Raw genomic sequence first — 20,505 nt, forward strand, 5'->3', positions numbered from 1 at the left:
ACCATAAGGGTACATACAGGCTACCTTTAAGGGAAATGTTCATCATTACTCTTCATTTTCAAAATTTCTAGTTTTTTTTCTCACATAATGGTTATTATCAGTTATATGTGTCATTTTGTCTAATTAAAAAAAAACTCATCAGGTTTGCAGTTGGGATTGCACTAAACAACAAAAACATTCTCCTGATCTCTGAGAAGGCCAGAGAGGCTGAAGGTTGAATCAATGACCAATGACTGATGATTTAGTCAATCCTGTCTATACAGTGAAGTCTCCATAAAAACCCAAAGAACAAGATTGGAGAGCTTCTGGGTTGGTGAACACATGAAGAGTTGAGAATGGTCCATTGGAAGAGGGCATGGAAGCTCCACACCCCTTTCCATATACCTTGCCCTATGCATCTCCTCCATCTGGCAACTCCTGAGTTATATTCTTTTATAATAAACTGGTAAAGTGTTTTTCAAAGTTCTGTGAGCCATTCCAGCATATTAATCAAACCCAAAGAGGGAATTCTGGGAACCTCCTATCTCTAGCCAACAGGTTAGGAAAACAGGTGACAACATGGACTTGGGACCGGCAGCTGTAGAGGAGCAGGGGGCAGTCTTATAGGGCTCGCCTCATAAACTATGGGATCTGATGCTATCTCCAGGTAAATAATCTCAGAACTGAGTTAAATTGTCAGATACTCTGTCAGTGTCCCCTGAGAATTGGAGAATTGCTTGGTGTTGAAAATAAAACACACACCAGGATTGTATTAATAGGTTACCTTACTGTGATATATCTTTGCATTCCTGGATTCTTCTTTTCTTGTTTGTTGTGTTTTTAATATCAAACAATCTGTTGAAAGCCCTTGACACATTGGCTACCCTCTTCTGAGAGGCCGCAGAGTGCATGGAATAATTACGGCCTCAACTGAGGGGCCTTTTTTTTTGCCCAATAATACTAACATTGGACAATAGCTGAGCAGAACAATGATGGGTTCTGGAGCCAAAGATACTCATTTAAAAATTAGCCTGTAGCTTAGGACATGGCCTGGAATAAAGACTTTGCCAACACCCTCCTGAAGAGTGATGGCAGAATTAGACAATGTTGAGAGAGATACAGGTAGCTGGATGACATGGAAACAGAGAGTCTTCATAGAAAGACACAGTAATCAGAAGTCAAGAGGTAAAAGTAAAAACAGGTAGAGGGAAGTGACAGTGAGACGGAAACAGTGATCGCAGAAGCAGAGGTCAGTTTAGCTCTACAGGAGAGAACCTAGAATAGAAAGCACTTTCCTTCTTGCTGCTGAGGGACAACAGGGTAAACCAGACAGCCGCTGGATCACTGTAGTTACAGAGACACTGAGCACCAGTGGATCTTGAATGGCATTTCAGTTTTTCAGGAAGCCTGACCATATGACTGTTGAGAGATTGTTTTGCATAGGTCTTCCATATCCACAGAAGTTACCTATTTAAGGCTTTTTTGCTGCCAGAAAAACCTAACTCATGCATTGTTTTCTTAAAGTATTGCAAAGTCTAATTTTCTAGTTTAAGCAATTTTTTTTCAGTGTTCATTTGGAAGCTTTGGCTCTAATATTTCATGTGTGTATGTGCATGTGCTTACGTGTACGTACACACTCTCTTTGTAGGTTAAATAAATATTTTTCTGTTACATCGATTTCCTTCTTTAGTGGACCCCTTGTATTACCTGTCTTAACAGGTTTACTTTGCTGGATTTCACAAAATCAGTTGTAGTTTATAATTGCTATTATTACATAGTTTTCCTTTACCTTTATATTTGAAAAAAGTATATCAGATGGAGAATTTATTTTAAAAAACCTATAGCTTTGTGAAACTGAATGCCAAATTCCAAATAAAATTCAAAACTTTAAAACACTGTAGTTGGGGTGTCTGGGTGGCTCAATCAGTCAAGCAGCTACCTTCGACTTGGGTCATGGTCCTGGGGTCCTGGGATTGAGCCCCATGTCAGGGTCCCTGCTTCGGGGAACCTGCTTCTCCCTCTGCACCCCCGGCCTCGTGTGCATGCTCTCGCTTTCTCTCTCTCTCAAATAAAGAAAGAAAATCTTAAAAAAAAAAAAAAAACAACAACACTGTAGTATATTTCTTAGAAAACTCTACTTTCTGAAGTATCCAGAATTCTTTATATGGAAATATCATGCAAATTTTCAATGTAATATCATGGTAGGTTCAGGAATCCAGGTGCCATAGATTGGTTGTATTAATGACCCCACTTAGTGACTTCTTTGAATACACAATGTTTTTCCTATAACTTTAAAGTTCCAGGGATGCCTGGGTGGCTCAGTTGGTTAGGCCGTTGCCTTCGGCTCAGGTCATGATCCCAGGGTCCTGGAATCAAGTCCCGCTTCGGGCTCCTTGCTCAGTGGGGAGCCTGCTTCTCTCTCTGCCTCTGCCTGCCGCTCTGCCTGCTTGTGTTCTTCCTCTCTCTCTCTCTCTCTGACAAATAAATAAATAAATAAAATCTTTAAAAAAATTAATAAAGTTCCACTTTACTGTGACTCTATGCTTGGGCATGTGAATTGTTTTGGCCAATAGGATGTTAGCCAACATGACACAAACAGAGGCTTTGTAGAAAGGTGCATGTGCTTTTCTGTTGCCTTTTTGCATGATTGACCCTAGTCACTCTTCCCTTCTGCTGTGCTATGAGAACATGTCCAGCTGCTCTGCAGGAAGAATATGGCAGACATGAGGAATAGGGCTAAGTTATTTCAGACATCTGAGCTTGGGCCATCCTGGTTCATCCAATTGCCAGCCAGCCCTCAGATACATCAGGAAATCCAGATGAGATCAGAAGAAACTTCCAGCTAAACCTATTCAATATCAACAACCTGTATTTTTTATTTGTGAACTAAATAAATGTTTATTGTTTTAAGACACTGGGTTTTGGTGGTTTGTTATGAAACATTATTGTGACAACAGATAATACAGAGATACCAACATAATAATTAATCAGTGAAAGGACCTCACTATGTATACCTCACTATGTATCTGATGTACCAAGTCAGAGATAATATTCACAGATGGTATTTTCATACACTCATAATTCTTTTTGTATTGTGTTTCTGGAAAAATTCATTTATTACCCCAGGAGTGGTAATGGCACAGAGAATGTTCCCCTGTAGCACTTTAGCAGCATTTTAGACGTGAGACTTGCCAAAAAAGAAGTGTGACTTTGCTTATTATGCAGTCTTTTAGTACTTCAAGTGTTAAGAAGATAAATAGATTTCATGCGATCAGGATGGTAAAGATACATTACATTCTCTGCCTCCAGTTCTCATGTGGATTTAAGCTGTTGGTGAAAAGAAATGAGAATGTAATCAGGTTTGTGATGCTTGTAGCTATGATTTTTCCTGATGACGAGCAGATTGCAGAATACCTTTTAAAGAAAGCTTGGAAATACACGCAGTCAGGTGAAGTCCTACTCTTTATTAGACAGATAGCTCTTTCACAATAGAGAGTAGGAGTTTAAGCTCCAGTTAACAAACATTTATTGATCATCTATTCTGTACCAGGCATTACAAATACAAAATCTGTGAAAATTAGCCTCTGCCCTAGAGGCACTTAGAGTTCAGAAAAGAGACAAATAAATCACGATAGACAAATAAATGCTATTGTTAAGTACCATGATGGTCACACACACAAAGGTGTTTGAGGGGGGTATCAAAGGGTGAGTGGGGGCTGTGCTTGTCCAAAAATGTTAGAGGATAAGTGGATTTGGAGAAGTAAAAAAGGCCTTAAGTGGGAAAGTCTTCCAGAAAGGAGCAAAGCATGAACAATGCTCCAGAGTGCGGAAAAGCCTCAGTTATGCAGGAAACCACACAACATAATGTGGGAACTGAAGTTACACATATGTAACCAAAATACATATGTATGCCAAAATACAATTAAAGACTTGTTAGGTATTTGCTTGTGTTATCAAATATGCAATTATTTTTGGTAATAGAGATTTTTGTTTTATTTTACATATTGGAAAAATAATCTTTATGCCTTTTAGTACCTTCTATATCTGTAAATTCCATGTGGACAGAGAACAAGTTTATCTTACTCCTCTGCATCCCAGCACCCAGTACAGTGCCTGAAATTTCGTATGAATTCAGTACGTATTTGTCGAGCAAATTACTGAATTCTTGAACTTGCGGCCATTGTCAAAATCCAACAGAAACTTATCTTTTAAATTACTCTTTTTAATTTACTCATAGAGTACTTTTCTTGAACAATTTGTCTGTCTCAAGTTGTCTTCAGTAAAAGTTTAATCTTCTGTTTTATAAGTCTCCCTATTTTTGGATTTTAAAATATATGCTGTCAGTATTGGTTTTCTCCCCATACATTCAACTATGTATTCATCCAAGATAGACTTACTGACTACTTGGTTATGTGCCAGCACAATGCTGGCACATAATCTCTTGAGTAGTATCAAGTCAGGCCTGGTCTGAGCCTCAGTGGGACTTACTTTCCAGTGAGGAAAACAGACCAATATTGAATAAATAATTTATAACCACATTGGATGTTACATATAAAATTGAAGAGATTTATGAGAGTGTGCAACAGCTTCTTTTTGCCTCTATTCAATATGGATTCTTATATAATGATTATATAGCGTGTTTATCATATTTTTAGTTTGTGTTCTCCACTTTCTGTATTGCTATGCTACAGTTGTAATTAATGTGTGGTACATAGAAAATGCACTGTAAACATTATTTGACGGAATGAATGAGTGAAAGAATAAATGAATTTTATTAGAGCCATGATCCATAGTTTACTGGTTTAATTTCTGTGTAAAATGAGGTTATTAGTCAAATCTATTTTGTTATCTGGTTTTAGTCAACAAATGTTCATTGGAGGTTCATATAAGTTATGCGGCAGATGTGGGGAATTCAAAGAAGAACAATAAGTCTCCTGCCCTTACAGAAATTGTAATTCAGGCAAACAAGATAATAGCATATGAGAAGCTAAACATTTAGCACAAGAAAACATATATATCATATATCTTCTAGACAAAGGCCTGTGCTGGGTAATGTGAAGAATAAAAGAGGAGTGCCTGGGTGGCTCAGTGGGTTAAAGCCTCTGCCTTCAGCTCGGGTCATGATCCCAGGGTCCTGGGATCGAGCCCCATATCGGGCTCTCTGCTCAGTAGGGAGCCTGCTTCCCTTCCCCTCTCTCTGCCTGCCTCTCTGCCTACTTGTATTCTGTCTGTCAAATAAATAAAATGTTAAAAAAAAAAAAGAGGGGCGCCTGGGTGGCTCAGTGGGTTAAGCCGCTGCCTTCGGCTCAGGTCATGATCCCAGGTCCTGGGTTCAAGCCCCACATCGGGCTTTCTGCTCAGCAGGGAGCCTGCTTCCTCCTCTCTCTCTGCCTGCCTTTCTGCCTACTTGTGATTTCTCTCTGTCAAATAAATAAAATCTTAAAAAAAAAAAAAAGAATAAGAGAAAAGAGTATACCATGACCTCCGGTTACTTATAATTTAGGTGAGGAGACAAGACAAATATATTTACAATGAAAATAATACCAAACAGTAAATGATACATTCTGGTGCTCAAGATGATAAGACTTTCAGGGCTTCAGAAGATGGAAATCGTCCAAAACGTTAGCACGTTTTCTCACTCAACCAAACATTAGAACAGTTACTCCAAAGTGAGGTATATGTATTTCAGGAGAGCACTAGGCTATCCATTGTACTTTGGGAAGAAAATATTAAAACTTCTAGTTATTTAAAAATAATTTAAAAGAAACGAGTCCTTCCTAACATTTAATTAAAAAGATTGACAACGGGCCATCATGGTCTGTAGCTCATGAATGTCTGGTGTTAGGTTTTAACCTCGTATCACGTGGGAGCAAAGTAGTGGGAATTGCATTCCCCAGAACAATGGGGCACCTCCTCCCATTTCTTCATCATGAGGTTATCTGGGTTGTTTTAAGTTCTACCTAAACTAAAATTCATGAAATGGACAAATGACTTTAAAAATTCTTCAAAGAAACAGCAGATAAAGTTAATACAAGCACAATTGGACTAAAAAGAAAATCTTAGCTGTGACACTTTTCTTTGTGAACATGCTTTTTGGCAATTACAGTATTAAACAAGATTTATTCAGATATAACAAAAAGTCACCTCCCCTCGGGTTCAAAGTTATGATGAAACTATTTGAAGTGTGGATTTTTTTTGTTGTTATTGCTAATGAAGATCCTCGTGTCATATTCTGTGCCTTGAGATAGCTCATGATTAGCAAGACATTAAAAAACTAAGCATCCAAAACATGAGGACAAACTTTTGCAATTTTTTCAGAAGTTTTCAAAGTCAAGAATTACTCAATCTGGCATTTAGTGAAACTTTACTAAACTCAATAACAAATAAGTTTACTTATTAAAAAAGACCACTTGGGCTTTCCACACCACACAGGGAGGGGTCCCTATGGCATTGTTTTAAATTAAAGGGAATCTTTCACAATATCTGGAGCCCCTTATGTCCTGTAAATGAAGGAGGAGAATGTCCTCAAATTCCTTGCATCAGGAACCCACTCAGCTGGCACCAACCTTGATTTCCAAATGGAACAGTGCATCTACAAAAGGAAATGTGATGGCATCTCTATCATAAATCTGAAGAGAACCTGGGAGAAGCTCCTGCTGGCAGCTTGCACCATCGTTGCCCTTGAAAACCTGGCTCTTGTCAATTTCATATCATCCAGGGATACTGGCCAGTGAGCTGAAATGCCCTGTTGCTTCCAGAGCCACTATTCCTGCTGGTCGCTTCGTTGCTGTAGACTTCGCTACCCAGATCCAGGCAGCCTCTGGGAGCTGAGACTTCCGGTGGTTACTGATCCCAGGGCTGCCCACCAGCCTCTCACAGAGGCATCTTACATTAACCTGCCTACTGTCGCTCTATGTAACACAGACTCTCCTCAGCACTGTGTGGACATGGCCATCCCTTGCAACAACAAAGGGGCTCACTCAGTGGGTCTGATGTGGTGGATACTAGGCTGGGAAGTTCTATGCATGTGTGGCACATTTCCCGCGAACACTCCTGGGAAGTTACACCTGATCTCTAGTTCTACAGAGATCTTGAAGAAATGGAAAAGGAAGAGCAGGCTGCTGCTGGCAACATTGTGACTGAGGAGGAATTTCAAGGTGAATGGACTGCTCCAGCTCACGAGTTCACCGGCACTCCACCTGAAGTCCGAGACTGGTGTGAGGGCGTGCAGGCACCCTCTGTGCTGATTCAGCAGTTCCCTACTGAAAACTGGAGTGCTCAGCTGGCTTCTGAAGGCTTCTCCCACTGCTCAGGCCACTGAAAGGGTAGGAACGACCACTAAGTGGTCGTAAGCTGCTCTTCCACAAAGGCAAACAACGTGGAAATAAGGCTGATGAAAAATAAATAATTTCTTAAAGAAAAAAAAAAAGACCACTTTGGAAAACTATTTTCCCTTCCAGAGTGAATAAGACTGGACTAATTCACGAAGCAATAAGCCACACTAACATCCATTTTCCTTTGTCACCAGTGTTGGAAGATACATAGAAAACACTGCCAAAGTTGAAGACTTCAAGAGACAGGTAAGACAAATTATGTAGCATTAGAATTTATGTCATGATAGAGTTGGGTGAATATATTGGCATTTTTATTCTGTCTCAGATTCTATTGGCTAGATTGTATTTAAAAAAAAATTCATGATTGATCACAATTTTGTGCCTCTAAAAGAAGAATTTACTGTACACCTAAAGCTCATATTATATGCTAACTAACTGGAATTGAAAGAAAAAACTTTAAAGAAAAAGAAGAATTTACTGGAAAAGGTAAATTCTCAGCAGTAAGAAAAGCCTTACTAAATTTCTTTTAAAAATGTTTTATGGGAAACACATATTGTGATGGAGCTGATGCTTTGCCTGCAGTTGAAAATTCAGAAATATTTTAGGCAATGTTTTTATATGTGAATTCTCTTAACTGCATCATCGATAAGCAAACTTTTCTTTCCTCAGAGAAACTGAAGCCAGAAGCGCATCAACATTAGTTCTTAATTTCTTTTTTTTTTTTTTAAAGATTTTATTTATTTGATAGAGATCACAAGTAGTCAGAGAGGCAGGCAGAGAGAGAGAGAAGGAGGAAGCAGGCTCCCCGCTGAGCAGAAAGCCCGATGCGGGGCTCGATCCCAGGACCCCGAGATCATGACCTGAGCTGAAGGCAGAGGCTTTAACCCACTGAGCCACCCAGGCGCCCCATTAGTTCTTAGTTTCATAAAAACATGAACCTTTAAAATATTGTCAAATATTTACATGACTTAGTGAAATAGGAAATAACAATAATATTTGCAACCATAGAGAATTTACTGGTTATTTTAATGAAAAATACTTAAAACTGCTGTTGAATTTAAAGACAAATTTACAAAAAGGTTTTTAAAATTTGCTGACCCTTTCCCTGATAACAAAAGATTTATCAATAAAGTGCTACTTAACAAATATTTAAAAACAAGCTGCCTATTCTTTAAGTATTATTAAAGTAAAGAAAACTTTTTTTTCAGTAAATGAGAAAGAAAATAATTTTTGGGGAAATGGTATTATGGAAAAGGTATTTGAAAAACAAGTGTTTGAAAATATTTTTATTGATATGTGATATTGTGGCTGAAAAATGATGCAAGTATGTCACTTCTAAGGATGCTTATAGTTGCAAACTTTACAACCTTTTTTATTATGAGGTATAATTGACATACAATATAATATTAATTTCAGGTGTATAATGGTGATTAGACATTTGTATACATTACAAAATGATCACCACAGGAAGTCCAGTTACCATGCATCATACAAATACAATATTATTAACTATATTCCCCGTGCTGTACATTATATTCCTGTAACTTATTTATTTTACAACTGGAAGTTGTAAATTCTCCCCTTGAGCACCCCTCCTCCTGGTAACTATCAGTCTGTTTTCTGTAACTATGAGTTTGGGTTTTGTATTGTTTTGTTTGTTTCATTTTTTAGATTCCACATGTAAGTGAAATCATGTGGTATTTGTCTTTATATGTCTGACTTATTTTGCTTAGCATAGCACCCTCTAGGTCCATCCATGTTGTCACAAATATAATCTTTGAAATAGAATTTTCTACCCTATCTAAACATCTTCCAAATGAAGTTTTGAATCTTTTTACTTTTTTTTTTTTTTTTAAACACAATGCCTACATCAAGATGACCTCAAGGAGAACTGAATTTCCTGTTTGAATTTCAACAAAAAGTTTTATGTAATTAGTGCCTGGGCATAAAAAATGAGCATTGTACTTAAATAACTAAAGATTAAGTTATACTTTGTCCATTTGAAGTATTTTTTTCATCTATGGTAGCCATTAAAATTAAGCATTACATCAATTGAATCTAGAATCCAAACCCTCAAAATATTCTATCATTAAATATTATAACAAGGTTAAAAGAAGATGATCTTACAAAGTAAGAGCAAAAAACTTCATGTTATTGATAAACATAATAAAATATCACTTTAGTTTAAAAATATTTGCTTTATTATCATCTAATCTTGCTCGTTTTTCCCTTCTGGTTATGAGCGTACATAAAATATCAGTTTAAAATACATGCATTCAAATTTGTAAATAAATGTGTATAAATGTATACACAAATTTACTCTCTGTCATTTAGTAGAGGTGTGGGTTCAAATATTTTCTACTGATCAAGATATGTGATAAAAAAAAATTGGAAATCATTGGATTGGTAAAAGGGATGTAAAGGGCCTTCTAGATGTACTCTGATGGAGTAACATGATATAATTGGGGGAAAAAAAGAAGCAATACAGAAAATTCTAATGTTATAAAATAGAAGAAAGTGGGAATAATTTAGCGTAGAGATTAAGTTTTACACTTTTCAAAACCCTCTTGTAACGACTATGTTCATTTCAGTTCAACATTTGTTGGGCACCTAGTGTGCTCTGCTTGGCCCTGGCAATGAAAAGATGAATTAGATGGGGTGTTCTGTCCAGAGCTGCCCATTGTCTAATGGGGAAAATAGAGGTGTGTGACCATATGAAGTAGTGGAATCATGTGAATTAACAAGTAATTTCCATAAAGTATTGTAAGCAGTATACAAGGGGGTTCTATGAATAACATAAGATGATATCTAGTGAAGTCTGATGGGATAGGGCTAGAGAAGGCTTCCTGGTAGAGGTGGTGCCTAAACTAAACTTTTTTGAGAGTACATTAGAGAATAGTATAATTGATTCAAAATGAGGTATTTGAATAGATTAGAAAGTAATCATGATGTTGTTTCATTTTGCTTAATGAGGCAGAAAAATCTGCAAGGCAATTTATTAAGATTTCTGTCTTTATAAATCATTTTAAGTTTTGATTGCTGGAGGTATAAACTTCGATTATCTGGAACATTCTTCTGACTACATTTGTGCCAAATCAATAATATACTTTCTTTTACTCTTCCTCATTCAGTCAACAATTCTTGAATACTGACTCTGTTTCAGGCACCAAGCGAGGTGTCCAGGAATATGCAGTCAAATAAGACAGTGTTTCTGTCTTCAAGGTACTTAAAGTAGATATCAGACATCGTGTTGTAAAGCAATACACATAAGTTAGCATGAGAAGTGCTGAAATAAAACTGAAATGATGATGGATGGAGCGCCTGGGTGGCTCAGTGGGTTAAGCCTCTGCCTTCGGCTCAGGTCATGATCTCAGGGTCCTGGAATCGAGCCCTGCATCGGGCTCTCTGCTCAGAGGGGAGCCTACTTCCCCTTCCCCCTGTGCCTGCCTCTCTGCCTACTTGTGATCTCTCTCTCTGTCAAATAAATAAATAAAATCTTTTAAAAAAACAGTTAAAATTATGTACATGTTGCACTTGATCAAAGGAGAGACTGATGATCTTTGCCTGAAAGAGAGGAAAGTGGGCCATGTCAGAAAAGGCTTTCCAGATGAAATGATGGTTAATCTAGGTTTTGAAGAATGAGTGAGACTTTGCCAAGATGGTGGAAGGAAAGACATTCCAGGGAGAACTATCATATGTAAGAGCAAGCAAGCCTGCCACCATTTTCTAGCCCCTTAGAAATAGTTTCTATTCACGTTCTTATTCACCATTACTTAACAAATTCTTGCTTAGCTAGACTCTTATGTTAGATCAAGATTTACAAGATGTCTATCTTCAGTGTATCTACAATTCAGTTTGCCTTTGGGAAGTGGAAATATTTAGATTACATTCTCACTAACAACGGACACTTAAAGCATTCATGTAAGTTGGAAACACGAGATTCTTTATGAATAGTCATTGGCCTGGAAAGTATGGCCTCATTGGTAGGTGTGGGTGATGACTGTACTTTATAGCATCACTAAACTTGTTGGCTCATCATTGGATACCTCACCCTGCCTTCCATCTAAGAAAAACTCTCCCCTGACCACACCCATGGTTGCCAGGTTTACAGCACGGGTCTTAACATCCTTATCTCTAGGGTGTCACCACAGCTGACTGGACAGATAACTCGGAGAAAAACAACCCAAAGCACATTTGGGCCAAAGATGTTATGCTTTGAATGCTTAGTGGTAGAGTCTTGAATGCAATATCCAAACTCTGGGCCTGCTAGTTGGCAGAGAGAAACTACCCATTAGTACCAAAAAATGTCAACCATCTGAGAGGTATACCTACGGGCACAGGTAGAAGTAGCGCAGGTAGCATGGGAACAATTCCCAATGATTTATTAGGCCAGGGCAGTGATCATTATACCAAAGAGTTTGAGATACCCTGAAATGCCTATGTAGCTTCTGACTCCAAGGATACTTGCCTAGGGTGCTGAGAAAAAACTTCCCAATAGACCAGGAGAAAGGGAGTTTATTTGAATGCTGTGTGGGAATCTCACATAATCCAACTGTAGATAGTATGACTAGGCCTCATAACTGCTGGAAAAAAACAACTTCAGAGAAGCCACCTTTTAAAAATTTTTTTCTCTCAGGCAGCACCATTTCTCTTCTCTGTGTCTTTCTATCCGTACCAACATTTCTTTCTCCTTTAGGCAGCCAGGTTTATTTCAAAAGGCTCTTAGTTTCTGTTCCTGAGTAACTTCAGTTTAACATGAGCCTCTGTCCTACCCTGGAGCCATTTTGGCACAGATCTGCTAGCCCTGCTCCAGTTACCACGACTGCTTTCTAAGTCAGACTTTTCTGTCACTTAGTTTGAATTCTAGTGCCCTGAGGTATGCCTCTGAGACGGTCGATATTTTTGGTATTGATGGGTAGAGTTTTTCTCTGCCAATCAGCAGTCTTGGTTTGGATATCTTACTCAGGACCCTCCCCCACCAGGTATACAATTAGCAATAATCGCGCCTCGGATAAACCTCATTGGCTACGATACTGCCACTGCGCAAAGCTCCACCAGGTATTCAAAGCATAACATCTTAACCTCAGTTGGCAAAATATCCTAGATAGTATAGATTTCAAAAGCCTTGCTGGAGCATTTGTGAGAATAGGCAGGTTGGCAAAAGTCTTGGGTGCTGGCACAGGGAAAGCAAAGACCAGCTTCTGCCAGGATGTCATCATTGTGCAGCATGTCAGTAGCAAGTTTCATCCAAGTTACAACTAGACAGAGTTAGGTCCAGGATAGGATTAGGCAAGCTTGCCATGTTGCTGAAAGAAAGCAGGATAGTCTAGGTAGGGCAGTAGAGAAAGGAGGTGAGGCTCAAGGTTAAGTGGAATTTGATATCAACAACACGAAGGCAATCAAGAAAACTAAACCGGCCATAAATCAGGGCATGGTTGGAGGGAGCAGTTATTTTAGTCAGGAGCATCTGCTGAAAGAGGCCTATAATTTCAGAGCAGCTCAGAGCTATAGGACAGCAGTTGCTTCTGGATCATGAAGAGCCTTTTGTAGCCAGTGTAGGTCTAGGAGCCTTCAGGACTGTTGTCCCATAGGGATGAATACACTGTCTTCTGCACAGACTTGGGTTTTGAGTGGTCCGTGATCCCCATAGGGGCTATGAAGGGTCACACCCCAATGAAGCCAGTCTGGCACCTTGAAGAGGATTTTATTCTACTGATTGTCAAGGTCACTCCCTGTTACATCACCTTAGTTTAGTTTCTTTGCAGCGCTTATCACCCATCAGAAAATCCTATTTCTGTGCTTGTTGTCCTGTCTCCTCCTAGGAAAATATAAATTCCTTTAGAGCTGAGACATTAATCTGTTTTTTCCCCCCATTGCTGTGTTCTTAGCACCTTGAACAATATTTGGCTCTTGGTATGTTCTCAGTAAATATTTATTGAGTAAATAAACAAAAGTCCATGAACTTGGTGACATGGTCATGAGCTAAGGGCCTGGACAACAGTCTAAGCCCTGGTGATCCTGACAGTTCTTGATTAAACTGTCTACGTTTTAAACATACTTGGAAAACTTAACTGAGTGCCAACACCTGTCACCGACCTCCCACGACATCCACACCCAAATTCTGTCCTCAACTCTGATTTTGCAAATGTTCTGAGAAGAAAAAATGTGACTGTGCCATTCTGGTAAGAAATCACATCTACTTGTTTCTGTTGAACAAGCCCTTGGCCACAAACATTTTCTGTTTTTCAGCTTCCTTCTGAGATGACTCCCCTGTACCTACTTCCCCCTTCCCCATTTTCTCTCTTTCTTCTTGATAAAACAAAGTCCTCAGTTCTAATAGGCCATAAACAATCTCTGTATTGCGGAAGTGTGAGTGAGCATATTTTCAGGAAACAGCTGAAATTTCTCCATGTACTTTGCTTTTTTGAAAAACAGCCGCATGGCTCAATATGTGTACAGCCCGTATTTACTAATTAGCAAACAGCCTCCCACTGAGTCAGCCTCCTTCCTCTCTCTATTTCCTTTTCCTTTCTCAGAAGATTGTTTGCATGCATACAACTTGGCCCAGCACTTTTTGACATGTAGTGTAACAATGTTCATTAGCATGAACACTGACCTCTTGAAATACACATTTCTTTCGATGGTGTAATCAAAGTGAAAATAGCATTCTGTTAACAAAAGTTAGTTTTGCTGATACCAAAGATGATACCAAGAGATCATCTACTTTATATCATGAGCATGATGTGATCTCTTTCTTTGAAAGCAGGATGCTAGAATAAATTCTATTAAGTTGCATAATGAAATAATGAGCTTTAAAATTCAGAAATGAAATTTTCATTAGTGATTAAGTCAATTGACAGTTATTTATTGAACATCTACTATATAAAATAGTCTGAGATGTGTTCTCAGCATACAAAGAAAGATGACTGTGTCTGGGAGTTGAAAGTTCTATGTGGTAAAATAAGATGCTACGTTACCTCATTGGCATCTCAAATTTAATGTGTCCAGAATTGAGCCACTCATATCTTTATTAGAACCTTTTTTAGTGTTCCTTATTTCAATAAGTGGTTCATAATCTAGTAGAAGAAATAGATAAAAATCAATATTTATGAAACAGTATTAATGCTTTCATGGAGTTAAGCATAAGATATATATGTTTAAGAAGGCACTAAATGCAATGAAACATGAAAGTCAGTGTTCTTCATCAGAGAAGGATATCCTGTGATAATTTAAAAATAGATTAAAGCAGGGGCACCTGGGTGGCTCAGTGGTTTAAGCCTCTGCCTTTAGCTCAGGTCATGATCCTAGGATCCTGGGATTGAGCCCCGCATCGGGCTCTCTGCTCAGTGGGGAGCCTGCTTCCCCCACCCCCCAGCCTGCCTCTCTGCCTACTCTGTGATCTCTGTCTGTCAAATAAATAAATACAATCTTTAAAAAAAATAAAAATAAAGCATGCATCACTGGTGATTCTTTTTAAGATTTTTATTTATTTCTTTGACACACAGAGAGAGAGAGACAAAGCACACAAGCAGGGGGAGCTGCAGAGAGAGGAAAAAGCGGGCTCCCAATGTGGGACTCCATTCCAGGACCCCGAGATCATGAACTGAGTCGAAGGCAGAAGCTCAACTGACTGAGCACCCAGGCGCCCCAGTGATTCTTTTTAAATATATTTTTTCTTCTCTGCAATTCTGTGTCTGTCTCACGGGCTAACAGAATTATCCCCTCAATAACATGGGTCATTTTTTTGGTGTTTTTGCCTGAGAATTTAGTGCCTTTCTGACTGATGTATTTTCCTTACAAAAACTGAATTGAACAAAAAGGGCCAGTTGCTTTTATTATTCACAAAGTTTAAAGTTCCCTCTTCTCCAAAAAATAGATAAGTAATAAAATATTAAAAATTAAAATTAAAAATGCTGCAGTAAAAAAAATAAAATAAATAAACAAACAAATAATGAAGTTCCCTCTTATTTAGCTATGACTGTATCATAATGACTATGGTGGCAACCATTTTGATTATCATATCCACTTATTTGCTTTGATAAATTATCTATACTTTGCAAATCTCCTTTGGACCGCATAATTAGTGATAGGACTGTTAAAACCAAAGACCCAGTTTTTTGTTGTAATAGACTTTATAATTTGTCTTCTGTTTGAAAAGACAACTTTAGTTCTATGATACCGAAAGAATATATTCAGAACCTCAATATAAAGAATTATTTGCAATTCAACTAATTGTAAAACATATTGTGATAATGTAGTCTAGGTCTAATTTTCCAGTGCACTGGTGTATAGCATATATAGGCCTTATCCAATATAAGGTCTCTGTAATTCAGTGCAAAATATTTTCTCATGAGAAGGGAGATGGGGCGCCTGGGTGGCTCAGTGGGTTAAAGCCTCTGCCTTCGGCTCAGGTCATGATCCCAGGGTCCTGGGATCGAGCCCCACATGAGGTTCTCTGCTCAGTGGGGAGCCTGCTTCCTCCTCTCTCTCTCTGCCTGCCTCTCTGCTTACTTATGATCTCTCCCTGTCAAATAAATAAATAAATAAAATCTTAAAAAAAAAAAAAAAAAAGAAGGGAGATGGTTCCTGGAGCAGTTAGGCAAAGATCATTATGAGTCTCTTGACAAGAAGATTAGTTTTTATTTTTGTGGATTTATTCATGCATACAGGTGAGATTGAGAAAAAAAAAAAACTAATGAATTGCTAATGAAATAGTATTCTCTAGGATGCAATAGTCAGTTTCAGATTAAACGGTAATTAGTAGAATAGATAACTGCCTGTGAAAATTAAGATCTTCTGTCTGGTAGACATAAACCCATCTCCTATCATTTTCAGTATTTTGTCTTCATTCTTCTGAGACTGGAAAACTTTTTGGTATTCAAAGTCCTGGTAGATAGGAATATTTGAAAGGAAAAGAAGAGCATCAATGGGTTCCTAATTATAAAAAGATAAGTATGGAAAAATCTAGAGGCCTGAAAAAGATACTTGGGAAAAGTTGTTTTATTAGGTGATAACTTAGAAGTAATTTAATGGTTAATATTTGTTATATGTATATTATATACCAGACATTCACAAGAGTAACTTTACATGGACTATCATGTTTACTCTTTATATAAATCCAAACTTTAAAGATGATCCCCTTTCAAAGTGGAGAAAAATAATCTTAGAAATGTGGAGGTTTGAACCAACAAATCCTTTGGGCTTTGCCTTTAAAACATTTCCAGAATTGGGCCACGTTTACCACCTTCATCACTGTTGTCTAAACCATCTTCATTTAACACCTGACCATTGCAATAGCTTTCAAATAGTCTGTTCTTCACATTGCATTCAGAAAAATATTTTTTAAATTGATATAAGATCAGGTCACATTTTGCTCAAAACTCCCCAAAGATTATCCATCTAAAATAAAATCTAGGGGCACCTGGGTGGCTCAGTGGGTTAAGCCTCTGCCTTCTGCTCGGTTCATGATCTCAGGGTCCTGGGCTTCTGCTCAGTGGGGAGCCTGCTTCTCCCTCTCTCTCTGCCTGCCTCTCTGCCTACTTGTGACCTCTCTCTCTGTCAAATAAATAAATAAAATCTTTAAAAACTAATAATAAAATAAAATAAAATCTAAACTCTTTACTAAAACCTCTGCTACATGGTTCCATGCTTTATAGGTGCCCCTATATTACAAAAGCACAAAAATAGATTTCTGAAAGGACACACAGGCAATCTTTATCTCTGAGGAGCCAGATCTCACCACTGGCACAACACAGCCCCATCGTAAACATACACTCTTAAAACTTACATCTTCAGGCCCCAAGGAAATGTCTGTCCACATTTTTTACCTGTGTCTTCAAAATAAAAGGCAACTTGTATGCCGCGAGCGCTGTGAATATTTGCAGATTGTGCTGTTGCCAACATCTGAGACTGACGTGACTTCAAGAGGCAGTGGAAGAATTTTAAGACTCATTAACTTCTCAAATCCTTTCTCTCAGCTAGCATGGATACAATAAATTCTTGCATAATGAAACACTACTTCCCAATAGTGCCCTGCATCGTTTTCGTGTTCCAATTTATGGTTCAGAAAAATGACATGTGGGACCTGGGGAACAATAATTGCATATGGGGCCTGAGAGATATTTGCAATATTAAATAATTTATATTAATTCTAAATTTGTATAGAGAACTAAATATAATTTACAAAGCATGATATTAGTTCTTTACATTGGCTTTAGACATAAAATGTAAAGTTGCAAATAGTTTTTTTTCTTTGACAAAAATTTAATAAGATTTCATTAAAACTTTGAAAAATAAAACTCAAATGTTAGCTTTACTTATGTAATATTAGCTAAAAATTTTATGTTCATTAATCACAATTTTCAATTTTGCCCTTTAAAGTTAATGGGTGGGGCGCCTGGGTGGCTCAGTGGGTTAAGCCGCTGCCTTCGGCTCAGGTCATGATCTCAGGGTCCTGGGATCGAGCCCCGCATCGGGCTCTCTGCTCAGCAGGGAGCCTGCTTCCTCCTCTCTCTCTGCCTGCCTCTCTGCCTGCTTGTGCTCTCTCTCTCTCTGTCAAATAAATAAATAAATAAATAAATCTTAAAAAAAAAATAAAGTTAATGGGTAATTCTAAACATTTTAGAAAAAATAGAACACTTTTGAAAACATGAAAGAAAATAATTTTAATTTTTATATTTATTTTATTTTTGGATAAAATGTAAATTCAGATTATGAGTACATTGAATACAATTATGTATTTTTTATTCTTTAGGTCTTTAAGGATGAGGACAAGTTGAAAGCATGATAGAAATTCAAAAATGAAAAACTGGGGGCGCCTGGGTGGCTCAGTGGGTTAAAGCCTCAGCCTTCAGCTCGGATCATGATCTCAGGGTCCTGGGATTGAGCCCCGAATGGGGTTTTCTGCTCAGCGGGGAGCCTGCTTCCCCCTCTTGGTCTCTGCCTGCCTCTCTGCCTACTTGTGGTCTCTGTCTGTCAAATAAATAAATAAATAAAATCTTAAAAAAAAAAAACGCAAAGCTGATCCCCCAAAATAAAAGGAACCTGAAAAGAAAGATGAAATAGGAAAACCAAAAAAGCAGACTGCTTAAATTTTTAAAAACTAGAAACAATAAGTCAAGTACAACCCACATAAAATTTATGAAAACACATTATAAATTATTTAATAAATATTAGTTAATGATCAAAACAATAAAAACAAATAGGAAAATTATTCTTATCAAATTCACAACTTATACATGTCATTAATCTGTGCAACTTCATATTCTTCATATTCTTTGCTAAATGAAGGTTTAATTACTAATTAAAACAAAGACAATATAGGTGGTCCTCCCTTTGTACTCTTGCTATGATTTCATAAATGTTAATAATAATGGGTTAAATAAATAAATGTTTATTTATTTATCTAAATAAATAATGGGTTATAAATAAATGGGTTATAAATAAATAAATAATGGGTTAAATAAATAAATAAATGTTCATAAATATTTGTTATTTTTCTTCACTGAATTTATCATGGAATGGCTATTATATATGGCATATGATATATGCCATATATTATATAATGTATACTATATAATATAATGGAAAAATTTATTTATTTGCTTATGGTATGTTTCCTGGGAGATTTTAAGTTCAACAAGAGCAAGAAATTTGTTTTCTTCATATTGCCATCTATTCACAATTCCCAAATGATGTCTGTCACAAAGTTTGGGTTCAAGAAATTTTTCTTTAATGTAGAACGGTTTTAAGTACTATATTGCATTCCTTGGATAGGGCTGTGTTATCCTCTGGGAAGATATTGGGGAAAATGAAAACAAAGTTCAAATCACAGTATTAGCTTGTATTACAGCAAACATTTTAGCCTACCCTTCTAATGTTATTATTAAAACTCAGTGATCACTAACTGCTTATTTAGTCTTACCATTAACCTAGTACTAACTATGTGCAAAATACTATCCTGGGTGATGTGAATTTAAAGAAAAGTAAGACACAAGACACATTTTTGTTGATTGTATTAGTGTCAAAATACTTGCTGTCCCTCCTTACTGGATCTGTCTTGACGGGGGAAGCCTGCTTCCCAACCCACTGATGTCATGCTTGCTCAAGTGATGTGCTTTGGCCAGTAAAATGTGGGTAGCAGTGACTTATGTCAGTTCCAAGCAGAATCATTGAATCATCCCATGGTTCCACTCTTACTCTTTTACCTCTACCACTGATTGGCCTGTCCCAAATAAAGGCACCTTTTCAGCCTATATCCTGGGATGAAAATGACCTTAGGCAGAATAGAAGCTAAACTGCAGAAAGTATGTACCATGAGCAAGAAATAAGCCTTTGTTGTTCAAAGCCAGTGGTGTCCTAGAGTTGGCTTGTACTGGCTTGTGGGAAATGATTGTACTCTTCTCCTCCCAATTCTGCATTAGGTAATGCCATATTAGTAGCTTAAAATTGGCCAAGGTGAGAGTATTTACATTTTGGAAATTGCCAAATACTACAAATCAAGACTTTGATTCCTGGAGAGCTTGTTGTTAAATGTTTATCAATACTCCAATGTTTAGTTGCTAATACTTGAGATTGTTTGTTACCACTTCACAACTTTGCCTAAGTCGTCTGATACGGTGTTCTCAAACAGTTTATAATCTGTGGTAGATATTCATAGGCCAAAAATAGAATAACATTATAGTAAGAGCTACCTTAAGTCAAGAATAAGATTTTGTGTGTGTCAGGAATTGTGAATGATCTGAGATTTTACCCTTCTTGCAAGCTCACAGGTTAGCCTGCCAATTTCATGGATGTTGGCAGAGGACATGGGACTCCTGGATCAGAGACAAAGGACTATTACTCACAGCAAAAAAGCAGCATAAGCTTTACGTTTATGTGTGTTTCCCTTGTTCCCAAAGTCACAAGGGAAGTGGAATAGCCCAGGTAATTGTACAGGCACTGAGCTTGTGTCACTGCTAAGAAAACCTAAATCTTTTTAAATGCACTGCAAACAAACCTCCACAACTTTTGCCCTGAGGGAAACATTATCTTTATTATGCTTGACCATAAACAAACCTGCCTTCTTTAGAGGAAGACACCACTTCTATCTTCTAAGGCTGTTTGCTATACAAAATTCTTTTTTTTTTTTTTAAAGATTTTATTTATTTATTTGACAGAGAGAGATCACAAGTAGACGGAGAGGCAGGCAGAG

The 20,505-nt window shown here is 37.6% G+C and overlaps 2 pseudogenes; one reads left to right on the forward strand and one right to left on the reverse strand.

Annotated features, from left to right (window-relative positions):
- Window positions 1-20,505, forward strand: part of LOC125097255 (40S ribosomal protein SA-like) — a 100,409-nt pseudogene that overhangs the window by 13,857 nt on the left and 66,047 nt on the right.
- Window positions 12,288-12,364, reverse strand: LOC125099425 (uncharacterized; annotated as a pseudogene).

The sequence above is a fragment of the Lutra lutra genome, chromosome 4 (assembly GCF_902655055.1).
Source record: "Lutra lutra chromosome 4, mLutLut1.2, whole genome shotgun sequence".
NCBI classification, from domain to species: domain Eukaryota; kingdom Metazoa; phylum Chordata; class Mammalia; order Carnivora; family Mustelidae; genus Lutra; species Lutra lutra.